The following is a 17,142-nucleotide window of genomic DNA, read 5'->3' as shown; positions in this document are numbered from 1 at the left end:
AAACGGTTTTGGCAAAGTACAGCACCTATTCCTTTTAATAGTACTAGAAAGCATAGGAATAAATGGGTTTTTTTTAGATGATAATGAGAATTTATCTAAAAGTCATAAGTAAACATTATGTGCAATGTGGATAAAATAGAGGCATTCCCAATAAAATCAGAGGTGAAATAAGAATGCTTGTTATCACCACTACTATTCAATATTGTATTACAAATATTAGTTTTAGCAATAAGGAAAGAAAAATAAATTGAAAGAATTGGAATGGACAATGAGGAAACAAAACTTTCACTTTTTGCAGATGATATGATGGTATACTGAAAGAAGCCTAAAAAATCATCAAAAAAGCTACTTGAAAGAATTAGTAGCTTTAGCAAAGTTGAAGGATATAAAATAAACCCACATAAATCATCAGCATTTCTAATATTTCCAACAACACCCAGCAGCAAGAGAAAGAAAAATTCAATCTAAAGTAAATGTAGAGAAAATAAAATACTTAGGAGTCTACATACCAAGATAAACAAAATTACAATATACTTTTTACACAAATAAAATAGCATCGAAACTATAGGCCTCATTGCTGAAGACCTAATTTTGAAGTGGAAAGAAAGCAAAAGCAAAAGTAGATTGAAGATAAAGGAATGGACAGATAGTGACATCCAAACAATGAACAAAACTTTGAGGGAAGAGAAAGGAAGATAGAACTGAAAAGCCTATCACACTATGGTCCATGAAGTCAAGAAGAGTTGGACAAAGCTGAACAGCTGAATAGTCAGCTGAATAGTAACAAATATTGTTAGGGGATCAAAATATTGTACATCTCTATTTAATTAAAAAAAATAAGAAGGAAGATTTTTCATATAAGATCATAAACTTAGTAAATATAAATCATACTGATTGATATTGTCCTTCCTTCTTGAATAAGACCATGACTTCGGGGAGGTGATGCCATGACAAACAAATGAATTGGATTTGAGTGTTTGGATCACAAATATTATTTTCTCCCCCAGAAGCATCAGTTCAGTGTCCAGATATGAATCAGGATGACGGAAGGTGTTCCTGAATGTCAGGCAATTGGGGTTAAGCATCTTTCCTCAGGTCATACACCTAGTAAAAGTATAGTTTCTGAGATCAGATCAGATTTAAACTCAGGTTGTCCTGACTCTAGGATTGGAGCTCTGTGCACTTCATCACCTAACTGCTTCATATATATATATATATATATATATATATATATATATATATATATATATGTATATATATATATATATATGTATATATATATATATATATATATATATATATATATATATATGTTTTAGTGAGTCCCCCTATGTCCTGCCAAAAAAGCCCCAAAAGTCATAAAAGTACATGCAAGTAAAACTGTATGAATTCCTTTCTTTAGAAAAATATTGTTGTTTCTATCACTCTTACTATGTATTTTTTAATATTTGGCATAACATTTTTTATTTTTTAAAATTTTTTATCATTTCTTTTTTTAAATTTGTTTTTATTAAAGATATTATCTGAGTTTTACAATCCCCCCCCCAATCTTGCTTCCCTCCCTCCCCACGGAAAGCACTCTGTCAGTCTTTACTTTTTTTCCATGTTGTACCTTGATCCAAATTGGTGGTGATGAGAGAGAAATCATATCCTTAAAGAAGAGAAGAGAAGTCCATGAGGTAACAAGATCCGACAATAATAAATTAAAGGGAATAGTCCTTGCACTTTGTTCAAACTCCACAGCTCCTTATCTGGATACATATGGCACTCTCCTTTGCAGACAGCCGAAAATTGTTCCCAATTGTTGCACTGATGGAATGAGCAAGTCCTTCAAGGTTGAACATCACTCCCATGTTGCTGTTAGGGTATACAGTGTTTTTCTGATTCTGCTCATCTCACTCTGCATCAGTTCATGCAAATCCCTCCAGGCTTCCCTGAAATCCAATCCCTCCTGTTTTCCAATACAACAATAGTGTTCCAAGACATACATATACCACAGTTTGCTAAGCCATTACCCACCTGAAGGACATTTACTTGATTTCCAGTTCCTTGCCACCACAAACAGGGCTGCTACAAATACTTTTGTACAAGTAATGTTTTTACCCTTTTTCTTCATCTCTTCAGGGTATAGACCCAGTAGTGGTATTGTGGGTTCAAAGAGTATGCAAATTTTTATTGCCCTTTGGGCATAGCTCCAAATAGCTCTCCAGAAAGGTTGGATGACTTCACAGCTCCACCAACAGTGTAATAGTGTCTCAAATTTCCCACAACCCTTCCAAAAAGAGAGATGTGAGGTGGTACCTCAGAGAAGCTTTAATTTGCATTTTTATAATAATTAATGATGTAGAGCATTTTTTCATATGGCTATGGATTACTTTGATCTCCTCATCTGTAAATTGCCTTTGCATATCCTTTGACCATTTGTCCATTGAGGAATGGCTTTTTGTTTTAAAAATATAACTCAGTTCTCTGTATATTTTAGAAATGAGTTTTTTGTCAGAATCATTAGTTGGAAAGATTATTTCCCAATTTACTACATTTCTTTTGATCTTGTTTACAGTGGTTTTATCTGTGCAAAAGCTTTTAAATTTAATGTAATCGAAATCATCTAATTGGTTTTTTGTGATGTTCTCCAACTCTTCCTTAGTCATAAACTGTTCCCCTTCCCATCGATCTGACAGGTAAACTAGTCCTTGATCTTCTAATTTGCTTATAGTATTGTTTTTTATGTCTATGTCCTGTAACCATTTGGATCTTATCTTGGTAAAGGGTGTGAGGTGTTGGTCTAATCTAAGTTTCTTCCTTACTAACTTCCAATTATCCCAGCAATTTTTATCAAAGTTTTTATCCCAATGGCCAGACTCTGGGTTTATCAAACAGCAGATCAGTATAATTATCTCCTGCTTTTACACCTTGTCTATTCCACTGGTCCACCACTCTATTTCTTAGCCAATACCAAACAGTTTTGATGACTGATGCTTTATAATATTATTTTAGATAAGGTAGGGCTAAGCCACCTTCTTTTGCACTTTTCTTCATTAAGCTCCTGGCAATTTTTGACTTTTTATTTCTCCATATGAATTTACTTACATTTTTTTTCTAACTTGTTAAAGTAATTTTTTGGAATGTTGATTGGTAGGGCACTAAATAGATAATTTAGTTTTGGTAGAATCGTCATTTTTATTATATTAGTTCTACCTATCCATGAGCAGTTGATATTTGCCCAGTTATTTAAATCTGATTTAATTTGTGAGAGAAGTGTTTTATAATTTTTTTCAAAAAGATTCTGAGTCTGTCTTGGCAAATAGACTCCCAAGTATTTTACACTGTCTGAGGTTACTTTGAATGGAATTTCTCTTTCTAGCTCTTCCTGCTGTTTCTTGCTAGTCATTTATAGGAAAGTTGAGGATTTATGGGGGTTTATTTTATAACCTGCAACTTTGCTGAAATTGCTAATTGTTTCCAGTAGTTTTTTAGATGATTTCTTGGGATTCTCTAGGTAGACCATCATGTCATCTGCGAATAGTGAGAGTTTTGTCTCTTCCTTCCCAATTCTAATCCCTTTAATTTCTTTTTCTTCTCTAATTGCTGATGCTAACATTTCTAATACAATATTGAATAGTACTGGTGATAATGGGCACCCTTGTTTCACCTCTGATCTTATGGGAATGCCTCTAGCCTCTCCCCATTGAATATAATGCTTGTTGATGGTTTCAAATAGATACTGTTAATTATTTTAAGGAACAATACATTTATTCCTACACTCTCTAGTGTTTTTAATAGGAATAGATGCTGTATTTTGTCAAAAGCTTTTTCAGCATCTATTGATATGATCATATGGTTTCTGATAGGTTTGTGATTGATATAATTGAATATACTAACAGTTTTCCTAATATTGAACACACCCTGCATTCCTGGAATAAATCCTACTTGATCATAATGTATTATTCTAGTGATGACTTGTTGTAATCATTTTGCTAAGATTTTATTTAGGATTTTTGCATCTATATTCATCAGGGAAATAGGTCTAAATTTTTCTTTCTCTGTTTTAACTCTTCCAGGTTTAGGTAACAGTACCATATTGGTTTCATTGAAAGAGTTAGGCAGAGTTTCATCTTTCCCTATTTTTCTAAAGAGTTTTTATAGGATTGTAACTAATTGTTCCTTAAATGTTTGGCAGAAATCACTTGGAATCCATCAGGTCCTGGAGATTTTTTTTTTAGGGAGTTCAATAATGGCTTGTTGAATTTCTTTTTCTGAGATAGGGTTGTTTAGGTATTTAATCTCTTCTTCATTTAACCTGGGCAATTTATATTTTTGGAAATAGTCAACCATTTCACTTAGATTATAAAATTTATTGTCATAGAGTTGGACAAAATAATTTTGAATTATTATTTTAATTTCCTCCTCATTGGTGGTGAGTTCACCTTTTTCATTTATAACACTAGCAATTTGGTTTTATTATTTCTTTTTGCAAATAAAATTGACTAGAGGTTTATCAATTTTATTGGTTTTTTCATAATACCAACTTTTGGTTTTATTTATTAATTAAATAGATTTTTTGCTTTCAATTTTATTCATTTCTCCTTTTATTTTTAGAATTTCTAATTTGGTATTTAATTGGGGATTTTTGATTTGTTCTTTCTCTAACTTTTTTAGTTGTATGTTTAGTTAATTAATTTCCTCTTTCTCCAATTTATTCATGTAAACATTTAGAGCTATAATATATCCCCTGAGAGTCGCTTTGTATGAATCCCATAGGTTTTGGTATGTTGTTTCATTATTATCATTATCTAGGATAAAATGGTTAATTATTTCTATAATTTGTTTTTTGGTCCACTCATTTTTTAAAATGAGGTTATTCAGTTTCCTATTTGTTCTGGGTCTATATCTCCTTGGCCCAGTATTGCATATGACTTTTATTGCATTGTGATCTGCGAAGATGTATTCACTATTTCTGCCTTTCTGCAGTTGATCATTAGGTTTTTATGTCCTAGTACATGGTCAGTTTTTTGTATAAGTTCCATGTACTGCAGAAGAAAAGGTATATTCCTTCCTATCCCCATTCAGTTTCCTCCATAAGTCTACCATATCCAATTTTTCTAGCAATCTATTTACCTCCCTAACTTCTTTCTTGTTTATTTTATGATTCGATTTATCTAGATCAGATGGCGGGAGGTTGAGGTCTCCCACTTGTAGAGTTTTGCTGTCTGTGTCTTCCTGAAGTTTTTTCAGCTTTTCCTCTAAGAATTTGGGTGCTGTCCTACTGGGTGCATATATATTCAATATTGAAATGACTTTATTGTCTATGGTACCTTTTAGGAGGATAAAGTTTCCTTCCTTATCTCTTTTAATGCTATCTAATTTTGCTGCTGCTTTGTCTGAGATAAGGATTGCTACCCCTGCTTCTTTTTTACTTTAGCTGAAGCAAAGTATATTTTGCTCCAACCTTTTACCTTTACTCTATATTTATCCTTCTGCTTCAAACGAGTTTCTTTTAAGCTGCATATTTCAGGATTCTGGTTTTTAATCCACTCTGCTATTCACTTAAGTTTTAAGGGAAAGTTCATCCCATTCACATTCAAGATTATGATTACTAATTCTTTATTGCCCTCCATGCTATCTACCCTCTGTTTATATTTTCCCTCTCCCCCCCTTTATCAATATTCCCCAGTATTTTGTTTCTGAATTCCAAGCCCTTCACTGTGTTTGCCCTCCTATATCACCCCTCCCCTTTCTTTCCCCTTTCCCTTTTTCTTTTTTCCCTTCCCTTCCTTTTGTTATGTCCCCTTTTCCCCCCCACTCCCATTCCCTTTCTCCATCCCCCCTCCCCTTTTCCTCTTTTAATACTTGAAAGGTTAGATGTTTTATAAGTTAACTGAGTTTGTGTATGTTGACTTTAAGCCAAGTCTGATGAGAAGAAGATTCAGGTGTTTCTCTTCTGCTCCCTTCTTCCCCTCTATTACCATAGGTTTTTTGTACCTCTTAGTGTAATGAGATTTACCCCCATTCATTCCCCTCCCTCCTCCTGTCTGTTTCCTGTCCCCATTTTTAAGGAGATAGTGTTTCTTTAGATCATTCTATCTAAGTCATAGAAAATTCTGAGTGTCTGTCCCTTCTAGTTCAGTAAATTCTATCTAATAGAGTCAAAATTCCTGAGACTTATTAGAGTCTTTCTCCAAAGTGGGGTTAAAGCCAGTTACATCCCATTAGATAGCAGTCTGATGGTTAGGTCATAAATGTCCATCATTTCTGGCTAGATGAATTCTGTCCCTTAGAGTTACATTTCTGAAGGTTTATGAGACTTTTTTTACCCCCATGCTGGGATATAGCCAGTTTCAACTTACTGGATTGCATTTTTTCCCCTTTTACTTCCCCCCCCCTTTTTTTTACCTTTTCATGTGTCTCTTGAACCTCCTGTTTGATGTCCAAATTTTCTGTTTGGCTCTCGTCTTTTCATCAGAAATTTTTGGAATTCTTCCACTTTGTTAAATGTCCATCTTTTTCACTGGAAGAGAAGGCTCAGCTTTGCAGGAAAGTAGATTCTTGGCTGCATTCCAAGCTCCCGTGCTCTTTGAAATATCTCATTCCTGGCACTTCGATCCCTTAAAGTTGATGCTGCAGCCAGGTCTTATGTGATCCTTACTGTGGCTCCTTGATATTTAAATTGTTTCTTTCTGGCTGCTTGCAGGATCTTCTCTTTTATCTGATAGTTCTGGAGTTTGGCCACAACATTCCTTGGTGTTTTCATTTTAGGATCTTTTTCTGGTGGGGATCTATGTACTCTTTGAATAACTACTTTGCCCTCTGATTTCATGATATCAGGGCAGTTTTCCATCACTAGATCCTGTAATATTAAGTCCAGGCTTTTTTTCTCCTTAATGTTTTCAGGAAGTCCTATAATTTTCAGGTTGCCCCTCCTCGATCTATTCTTGAGGTCAGTGGTTTTGTTGATGAGGTATTTTACATTTGCTTCTATTTTTTCCATTTTTTGATTTTGTTTAACTGACTCTTGCTGTCTCATGGAGTCATTGGTTTCTGTAGACTCCATTCTTTTTTTGGGGGGAGGAGTTTTCTTCATTAACCTTTTGCAACTCCTTTTCCAATTGCTCAATTTTTCTTTTGAAAGAGCTTTTCCTTTCCATTTGACCAGTTGAGGTTTTGAGAGAGTTAATTTCTTTTTGCATTTGCTCATTTGAGGATCTGAGAGATTTATTCTCATTTTGTAATGATCTAATTGATGATCTGAGAGATTTATTCTCCTTTTGTGTTTGTCCAATTGTACTTTCTAAGGTTTTTGTTTTCTTGTTGTGAGGTATTGTCTCTCTCAAATTTTTAAGGTCCTTCCTTATTTCTTCAAGGAAGTCTTTCTGCTCTGGAGACCAGATTGTATTCTCCTCAGAGGTTCCAGGTCTCTCTGAGTTAGGGTCTTTCCCTTCCAGGAATTTTTCTATGGGTCCAACCTTCTGCTGACCCTTCTTCATTTTGCTAAGACCTGAGTTGGGGAGGGGCTGGTTCACAGGGCCTTGGGATGGCTAACGGCTTTACTCACTGATTGCAGGTTCTCTAGCTGGCCTGTAGGAGGTGCTGGTTGTTTTCTCTGGAGTGTCCGTGACCTTGGTTGAGGCCTTCTCCCTTTCCTTGAAGAGAGGATTTGGAGCTATTGAATTCTTTTGCCTTCAATCAATGGTGGGCTTTACCCTGGCCTGATGTCATTCCTCAGCTGGGCTGGTTCTTCTGCTCACACACCTGGGCCTGAGGCAGAAGTAGTTTGCATTTGTTTGTTTGGGAGGAGGTCTGAGCTGCAATGGGACAAGAAGAGCCCAGGATGGTGTCCACAGATCTCCTGCACCAGACCTCTACCCCCAGCATGTCCCCAAGCTCCAGGAGGACAGCACCAACAACAGCACCTCTGCTTCCTCGCGGACGCAAGCCCCTGTGGTCCAGCCCCACCGCTGATCCAGCAGGTCCAGCTCTTGGGCCTTCAGACTCCCAGTTTCAATTCAGCTGTTAAGCTGGCTGATCCGAGGCTGATCTTTCCACTGAGTCCAGACTCACCTGCCCGAATTCGGCCACAGCTGCTGCCTAGAGACAAATCTTGAGGTAGATGTTCTTTCTCCTGGTTTTTCTTTCTGGGTTTTGTGGGTCAGATTCTTTTAAGAGGTTTGTCTCATGTGATAGATGGGGAAAGATCAGGAGACTTTAGAACTGTGCCTGTCTTCTCTCTTCCATCTTGGCCGGAAGTTCACTATTACTGTATTACTATTACTATTTTTTTTTAGGTTTTTGGAAGGCAAATAGGGTTAAGTGGCTTGTCCAAGGCCACAGAGCTAGGTAATTATTAAGTGTCTGAAGCCAGATTTGAACTCAGGTACTCCTGACTCCAGGGCCGGTGCTCTATCCACTGCACCACCTAGTTGCCCCTATTACTAATTCTTTTTAGTTTTTTTTGCAAGGCAGTGGGTTTAAGTGACTTGTCCAAGGTCACACAGCTAGGCAAGTATCTTTCCTCAGGTCATACAGTTAGTAAATGTCAAATGTCTGAGATGGGATTTAAACTCAGGTCCTGCTGATTCCAAGACCAGTATTGTATCCACTGTGCCACCTAGCTGCCCAGTCTATTACTATTAAGAAAAATGAATCAACAGCAATTTAGACCAAACAGCAAATTTCTACTATAGAGAACATTTAAGGAAGAAAGCTTCTATTTGAAGGTCATCATATCAGTAAAACCATTGTACATTGTAATAATAATGCAAATAATAAAATTTAAAATAAGAACTTGGCACAAGTTGTCATAATATGTTTTACAACCCAAAATATTTTGTCTCTAATGGTCCTTAGAACATTAAAGAGTGAGGTTTCCAGGCAACTGTCATGTGAAAATATTGGGAGAGTTGAGAAATGAGATAGTGAATTTTTGAGCTAAAACTTTATACAAAACTGTCTTCATATGATCCCAGGGGGAGTAGAAAGTGAAGGCAGAAGCGTGATTTAGGTGGGCACTTCAATTCAGACTGTGTGGGCTTGAGAGAACATTAGAGTGCAGAATCATGAACATAATTTGTCTGTAGAATCTATAACACATTTTTTCAGAGTGACAAGAAATGGAAGACTACACGGTGTTCAGAAGCTCAGAGTAGAAAGTGTCAGAAAAGGGAGTTTTTTTTAGCACTTAATTTGGTTTAGACATGGTGAGGCAAAGGGAGAAGGTAGGAGAGAACTTTGAAGAAGGGATATCAGAGTGAAGAGTGTCCTAAGACTCCAAAGGGCAGAAATTGGAACGTTTTAAAAATCACTATGTTTGATTACTAGGTAATCTCTGAGAATAGAAGTGATTAATTCTGAATGGGCCTTAGAATTGAAAATATCGTAAATCCCAAACATTTATTCTCGGATATTTTCTTTCTTGACTTACATATTGATATGAGATAGGTCACTGAAAACAACAAGAAAAAGTTAAATTATTCTAATGAGATAAAACATAATTTTGGGATTAAATTTTAGAATGAATTAATGATGAAAAATACAAAATAAATTCTGGCATCCTTTACCATAGGGCCCCAATGGTATACTGAAAATATTATCTATTTCACCTAAAGAGCCCACAAACCCCACAAAATTCAAATATCTCTTGAGAAAAAGCAGTGTAATTCTCTACAGTTATTTTATTGAGACAGATATCTTTTGGTAGTAGTAGTAGTATAAATAGATACTCAATAGTCAGTAGATTGGAACATTAAAACATATCATGTAACATGAACTTTGAAAAGAGGAAGACCACAGGGGGTTGTTCAGATAAAGCAAAAAATGAAATAGATCTTTGGAGGGTGTTTCTTTAGAGATGAAAATCTATCTGAAATTTCCTTAGAAAACTAAATGTTGGATTTCCAGGTACCATGAATGCTACCAAGTTAGTGCTAGGCTAGACTTTGGAACGCAATATATTTTTATGGAAACACAATATTTTCCAGCATGGGAGTGAGTTCTACCTTTGAATAGAACAATTAGGAATAGATTGTGAAACCAGTATTCTTGAACAAGTCTTTGATATGGGACCTGGAATATATGAGGTTAATGGGAATATACAGTCATAAATGGATTGTGATTAAAATCCCAAACAATACAATCCTGGGATCATGAACTAGATGAATCAAAAGTGCAAATATTTTTCTACATCATTTCGTTAATCCAACAGAATGCCTACTGAGTCTCAGGAATATGTAAGAAGAATAAAGAAACTAAAAACCACACCAGGATTTGTACTAAGAGAATGGGAGATTTTCATAGACTAAAGGGGGAAATTCTCTAAAGAAATGGTATTGGAGAAAGGACTTTTTCAGTTCTGGGAGGAGCCATGGAGAAGAGAAGGAGTGACTGTGGAGAGGTTCCATAAGAAGGAATACAGAAATCCAGGACAGAACCCCAAACATCAGGAATGGAGTTAGGACTCTAACTTTTCAAATGCTAAAACTGTGATAGCTCTGAGAACCTATAATCATCTGCTGTGCAATGGACCTTCAAACAATATCGCAATGTCCAGCATAACTTTAAATATATTCTGAATGGGCAGAAATATTTTCCAGTTTCAAGGAAATAATGTGGAGCAGGCTAAGGATTTATAAAAGAAACTGGTTAGTTTAAAAACTTTAAAAATGGTAAGATTTAATTGCATTGTAATTATGATCTAACTTAAAAAAGGACAAAAAAAGAAGTAATCCTTAGGTATCCTAGTGTGGTTTGGAGTTGACTAGATGACAACCAAGAATCAATTACCCAGACTTCTGGCCAAGGTGGTGGAGGGCAGCCAAGCACTCTTTTAAGTTCTGACTTTCCCTAAGAATCAACATGAATCAAGGCTCTTAATGAATTTCATATCCACAGAACACACAGAAGAACAGAAGGGAATAGCTTCCAGCAATGTCTGTCAAGAGAGGAGCATGGGCCTACCCAGCCCAGAGAGCAGAGTCCCAGTGTATGGTGGTAGGGTGAGGCAGGGAATAATCTGAGAACAGTGGCAATGGAAACATTTGTTATGTACATGGTGGGCAGACAGGGAGAGCTCCAGTGTGGCTGTGCAGAACACCCATTAAAACAATAAAACTGGGTGATTTTGATCATATTAAATTAAAAACAAACAAAACCACTGCAACTAATATCAGAAGGAATGTAGTAAATTGGGAAACAATTTTTACAATTAGTGTTTCCAACAAGGGACTCATTTCTATAATATATAGAGAACTGAGTCAAATTTGCAAAAAAAAAAGTCATTCCCCAATTCATAAATGATCAAAGGATATATAAAGCCAATTCTCAGACAAAAAATTACAATTAACCATATTCATAAGAAAAATTGCTCTAAATCATTATTGATTAGAGACATGAAAATTAAAGCAACTCTGAAGTACCACCTCACTGCTCTCAAGTTGACCAATGAGATCAGAAAGACAAATGATCAATTTTGGAGGGGATGTGAGAAATGTGGGACATTAATGCATTATTGGTGGAGCTGTGAACTGATCCAAACTTTCTGGAGAGCAATTTGGAATTATGCCCCAAGGGCATTAAAAATGTGCATACCCTCTGTTCCTGCAATACCACTACTGGGTCTGTATCCTGAAGAGATCATGAGAAAGAGTAACGGTCCCACATGTACGAACATATTCATAGCAGCTCTGCTTGTAGTGGCAAAAAACTGGAAATTAACTGAATGTCCATCAATTGGGGAATGGTTGAATAAATTGTAGTATATGTATGTAATGGAACACTATTGTTCTATAAGAAATCATGAGCAATGGGACTTCAGAAAAGCCTAGAAAGAGTTATGTGGATTGATGCTGAATGAAATGAGCAGAACCAGAAGAACATTATACACATTAACAGCAACAAGGGATAATGATCAACTCTGATCGACTTGTTCATTCCATCAGTGCAATAATCAGGGATAATTTTAGGGGACTTGTGATGAAGAATGCCATCTATATCTAGAGAACGAACTGTAGAGTTTAAATGAAAACAACAGGTTATTATCTTCAATTTTTAAGAGTTGTTTTATGTGTTATGTAATTCTGTTATCTCTAATGTTTTCTTTCTTCTTTTTGGATCAGATTCTTCTCTCACAACATTTTCAATTTCAATCTATGTTTATCATGGTAACAATTGTAAAGCTTTATCAGGTTGCCTTCTGTTGTGGGGAAGGGGAGGGAAAGGGGGGAGGGAGAAAAATTGCAACACTCAAACTGCAAAAAACTGATTGGTAGAAACTACTATTGTATTTAATTGGAGAAACAAATATTTATATAATTTAACGAAATACTCAACTACGCATCTAAATTGAAGTTACTCTTTCAGCAGAAAAGATGGATATTCAATGAAATAGGAGACTTTCAAACTTTTCTAATAAAAGACCAGAGTTTAACAGAATATAAAATCTTTAAATCTGTAAATCAAGTGAAGCATAAAAAAGTAAACCGGGAAGATGATACTGATTACTCATATTAACTTGCTCATTTATTAAGACAATTAGAAAGAGCATATTTAGACAGGACACAAGTAGGAGCTGAATATAAAGGGATAATTTATTTAAAAAGATTCAGTTATGAACAAGAGAGGAATGACCTGGGAGGAAGGGAAAGGGGGAGGTAGAATGGGGTAAGTTATTTCACATAAAATTTACAAAAATAGATTTTGCTCTGAAGTGGAAGAGGGGAGAGGGTAAGGAGGTGGGTGAAGGGGAGTGAATGAAATTGGCTCAGAGAGGAAATAAAATGCATATTCAGTTGGGTATAGAAATTTATCTTATCCTAAAGGGAAGTAGGAGGGGAAAGGAATGTGAGAAATGGAAGGGAGAAGATAGAAGGGAGAAAAGATTGCTGGAGGGATAATCAGATGCAAAACACTTTTGAAGAAGGACAAGATGAAAGGAGAGAGAGAATAGAATAAATGGGATGGTGTAGTATTCAGTTAACATTTGTAACTTTGGGAAAAAAAAAACTATTGAATCAAGTTTTTTTTTTTTTCTGATAAAGACCAGATTTCTCAAGCATAGAGACCTGAGCCAAATTTATAAAAAAATAAAAGACATTCCCTAATTGATCAATGATTAAAAGATATGAGCAGTTTTCTGATGAGGTTATCAATGCTACCTATGGCCATATTAAAAAAAAAAAGCTTTCCTAATTTACTACTGATTGAAGAAATGCTGAGGTAACTATAGCATTGGTTAATAGAACAGAAACAGAAACTGGTAAATGTTTAAGGGGATATAAGGAAAATAAAACTGTGATGCACTGTTTAACAAATTGTGAAATTATTCAGTCATTCTGTAGAACAATTTGGAACTGTACCCAAAAGGCTATAAAACCACACATACCCTTTTGTACCTAACAATATCACTACTAGATTTGTATTCCAAAAGAGCTCAAAAATGAGAAAGCAAAGGACCTATATGTAAAAGATTATTTATTCCTACTCCTTTCAGGTGGCAAGGAATTGGACATTGAGGGGGATGCTCATCCTTTGGGAAATGAACAAATTGTAATGAAATTCTCTTCTTCAATAAGAAATGATGAACATGAGCAGATGTAATGTGAAATGTATTGTATACAAAGTAACAGTAATATTATAGGATGATAAACTGTGAATGACTTAGCTTTTCTCAGCAGTGGTGTGATCCAAGGAAACCATGAAAGACTTAAAGATAAAGAATGACATCTCTCTCCAGAAAAAGAACTAATTTTGTCTGAATATATACTGAATCATCCTTTATTTAAACCTTATTTTTCTTGAGGTTTCTTTTTTTTTGAGGAGGAGGAATCTATATTTTCTTTCATTACATGACTATTATGGAAATGTTTTGCCTGACTACACATTTTTACCCAATATCAAATCCCTTGCTTTTGCAATGGGGGGAAGAAGGGAGAGAATTTGGAACTCAAAGTTTGAAAAATAAATGTTAAAATTTGTTTTCACATATAACCTGTGAAAAAATAAAATTAAAATTATAAAATAGAGAGAAAAAATTTTTAAAAATAAAATAGAGAAGAAAATATGCTGGCATATTATAAGTCATTTAAAAATAAGAAGGTTGATTCTTCTTAGGAGATCAAATTTAAATTTGAATTCCATTTCTGGGATGCATTGGAGATGTCTAGCTACATAACCTTAATGCTATTGAAAAAATACTACGACTTCAATGGATAACCTCAAAATTTTACAAACCCCAAATATCTGTAGAAGATAATAAACCAATACATTCATCTGCAATTGCTTCATTGTTAAAGATGACTTTTGAAAGTAGTCTTCATGTCAATGAATATTCAGTATTTTGGGCATTACAAAAGGGTATTCTATAATAAGAACCTATAAAGGGATTAGGCTTCTGTTTGGAAGTTAGTAGATGGGTAAGACTCAAGTGGGTTGTTAAAATAAAATGATACATTTAATTTAATTTAAAAAACCCAATCAGATATTAGGAGAGTGCTCCTTTAAATATGAAAATTACTTATCTGTGAAGTTCCTTAAAAAATGAATATCTGAACTTCAAGTTATTTTAAAAGCAGGCTTAGAACACAATATTTCCCAGTATAGAATTTAAGTTTCACCTTTGAATAGATCAATTAGAAAGAGATTGTAAAACCAGAATTCTTGAACAGTTTTTTTTTTTTTTTACTTAGAACCTAGAGTATCTGTGCTTGATGGAAATATACAAGTCTGAATCAATCATGTCTATAAACCCAAATGAGATATTCCTGCATTCCTGGGCTATATGAATCAGAAGGTTAACCATTTTTTTGTACATCATTGATTGATTCCAATAGAAAGCCTATAAAGCATCAGGAACATATAAGAAAAATAAAGAAATTCAAAACCAAACTAGGACTAATCTTGAGAGAATAATAGATATCCAAAGGCCAAGGAGGAAAATTCTCTGAAATAACTGGATGTCATCCATATCCAGAGAAAGAACTATAGAGTCTGAATGTTTATCAAACATTCTATTTTCACTTTTTAAAATCTGTTTTTTGTTTTTTTCTTCCTCATGGTTTTCCCCTTTTGTTCTGATTCTTCATTTACAGCATAACTAATATGGAAATATGTGTCACCTATATCAGATTCCTTATTATCTTGGGGGGGGGAGGGTGGGAGAGAGACAATGTTAGAAAAATAAATGTTGATAACTATCTTTACATAAAATCAGAAAAAATAATTAACTAATAAAAGTTTGAAGGACACTGCAAAATCTGACTTTTTCTGCATTAAGGGCTCTCTGCTCTGAGGTTCCTTCTTCTGTGTACTCATATCTCTCATATTCATTTCCATGGCAATTCCTAGACTTGACACTATGTGTGTTTAAATTCTTCTTTTGAGGAAAATGACCAGACCCTGTACATCTACAACTTTCTCTTCTCTGAGCCCTCATGATACTGATCTTGCAGATTAAACAGTCTCATCTAGTTTCTATATGAGTCATTCCACAACTCTAGCTTCTCTAAGCTTTTCACTCAAACTCTGGACTTATTCCTAGTCAGGAAATTCTGTGTTCTAAGCTCCAGGAACCCTGCAATAGAGATTCTGTAAAAATCCCAGTAAGTCTTGATATTTAATTATTCAAGGAACTGTTAATTTGAATTCATAAGATATTTTTCTTGAGCAAGTGAACTTCAGAAAGGATTGGAAAAAATTGGATGAACTGGTGTTGAGTGAAGTGAGCAGAAGGAGGAGAACATTGTACACATTAACAGCAAAATTGTGTGATGATCTACTTTGATTGGTTTAGCCCCTCTCAGCAGTTCAGTATTTAAATGACAATTCTAAAAGACTTATGATAGAAAATGCCATCCACATTCAGAGAAAGAATTATGGAGGCTGCATGCATTCAATCATACTATTTTTTCTTTTTATAATTTATTTTATGCTATTTTCTTTTTCATGATTTCTTCCTCTTTCATTTTGATTCTTTTTTTACAATATGACTAATATGGAAATATGTTTAACATGATTATACAAGTATAACCTATATCAGATTACTCAGTGTCAATGAAATAAGGCAAGAGGGGAGTAGGAAAATGTGGCTCTCAAAATTTTTCAAAAAATGAACAATGAAAATTATCTTTACATATAAGAAGAAAAATGTAAATTTAAATTTAAAAAGTTGAAAAGAAAAAACAACAACAAACTTCCATGAACACAACAGACCATAAGAGAGGATTTACTATGAAACAAATTTCAATTCCAAGAAATATATATATATATATATATATATATATATATATATATATATAATAGTGATTACCTATTGTTTTCAATGTTAGTTTTTTTTTTTTGTTTGCTTTGGTTTTCTTATTGAATAGAAACTTGTGGATTAAATCCTTTTAAGGCCTTGTCTGCTCAAGGTTTAGGAGACTATTGGTAATCTAACACAGGTTCCTTCAGTTCCCTAGCTCTCAGTTTCCCTTAAAGACACTAGGGTGTTTGGGATTGTAAAACTTCTGAAAGCCTTTTCTGCTCTATACCTAAGAGTCTGTTGGTGACCTCATCCACTTCTCTTCACTTCATCAGACATGTTTCCCTTGCAGTCTCAGTGAGACATATCTTATTCTGCAAGTGCCTCTGAAGTTTTCCTTAATTCTATAATTAAGAACCTGTGATGACACAATGTGTCCTTTAGTTCCCTAGACCTCAATTTTCCCTTCAGTAATCAGAAGGTCTTGCATTCCAAAAGCTCTGAAGGATTTTCAGCTCTCTAAGAGTTCTTGGGTGATCTCACACAGTTCACTAGGACTCAGTTTTCCCTACAATCACAATGGGATGTGGAGTGCCTTAAAATCTAAGACCTCAGATGACCTCTTCAGCTCTAATACTAGAAATCTTTGTGATCTCACAAATGTCTTGTTTTACCTCCATGGCTCTCAGTTTCCCCTGAAGTCACAGTGAATGCCTAGCTCTAGTGTAGGTAATTTCACAAAGGTCCCTTTACCTGCTTTGTCTCAGTTTCCTCTATAGAAGTTAGAGGGGTTGTCCTCTCAAGTCTTTAAAATTTTTGTTAGCTCCATACCTAAGAATCTGTGGGTGATTTTACACAAGTCCCTCAACATTCTAAGCCTCAGTTTGTGTCAATCAGTGAGATATATCAGACTATCC

Source organism: Macrotis lagotis, chromosome X (genome assembly GCF_037893015.1).
Source record: "Macrotis lagotis isolate mMagLag1 chromosome X, bilby.v1.9.chrom.fasta, whole genome shotgun sequence".
NCBI lineage: Eukaryota > Metazoa > Chordata > Mammalia > Peramelemorphia > Peramelidae > Macrotis > Macrotis lagotis.
Note: the sequence above shows the minus strand (reverse complement) of the source record.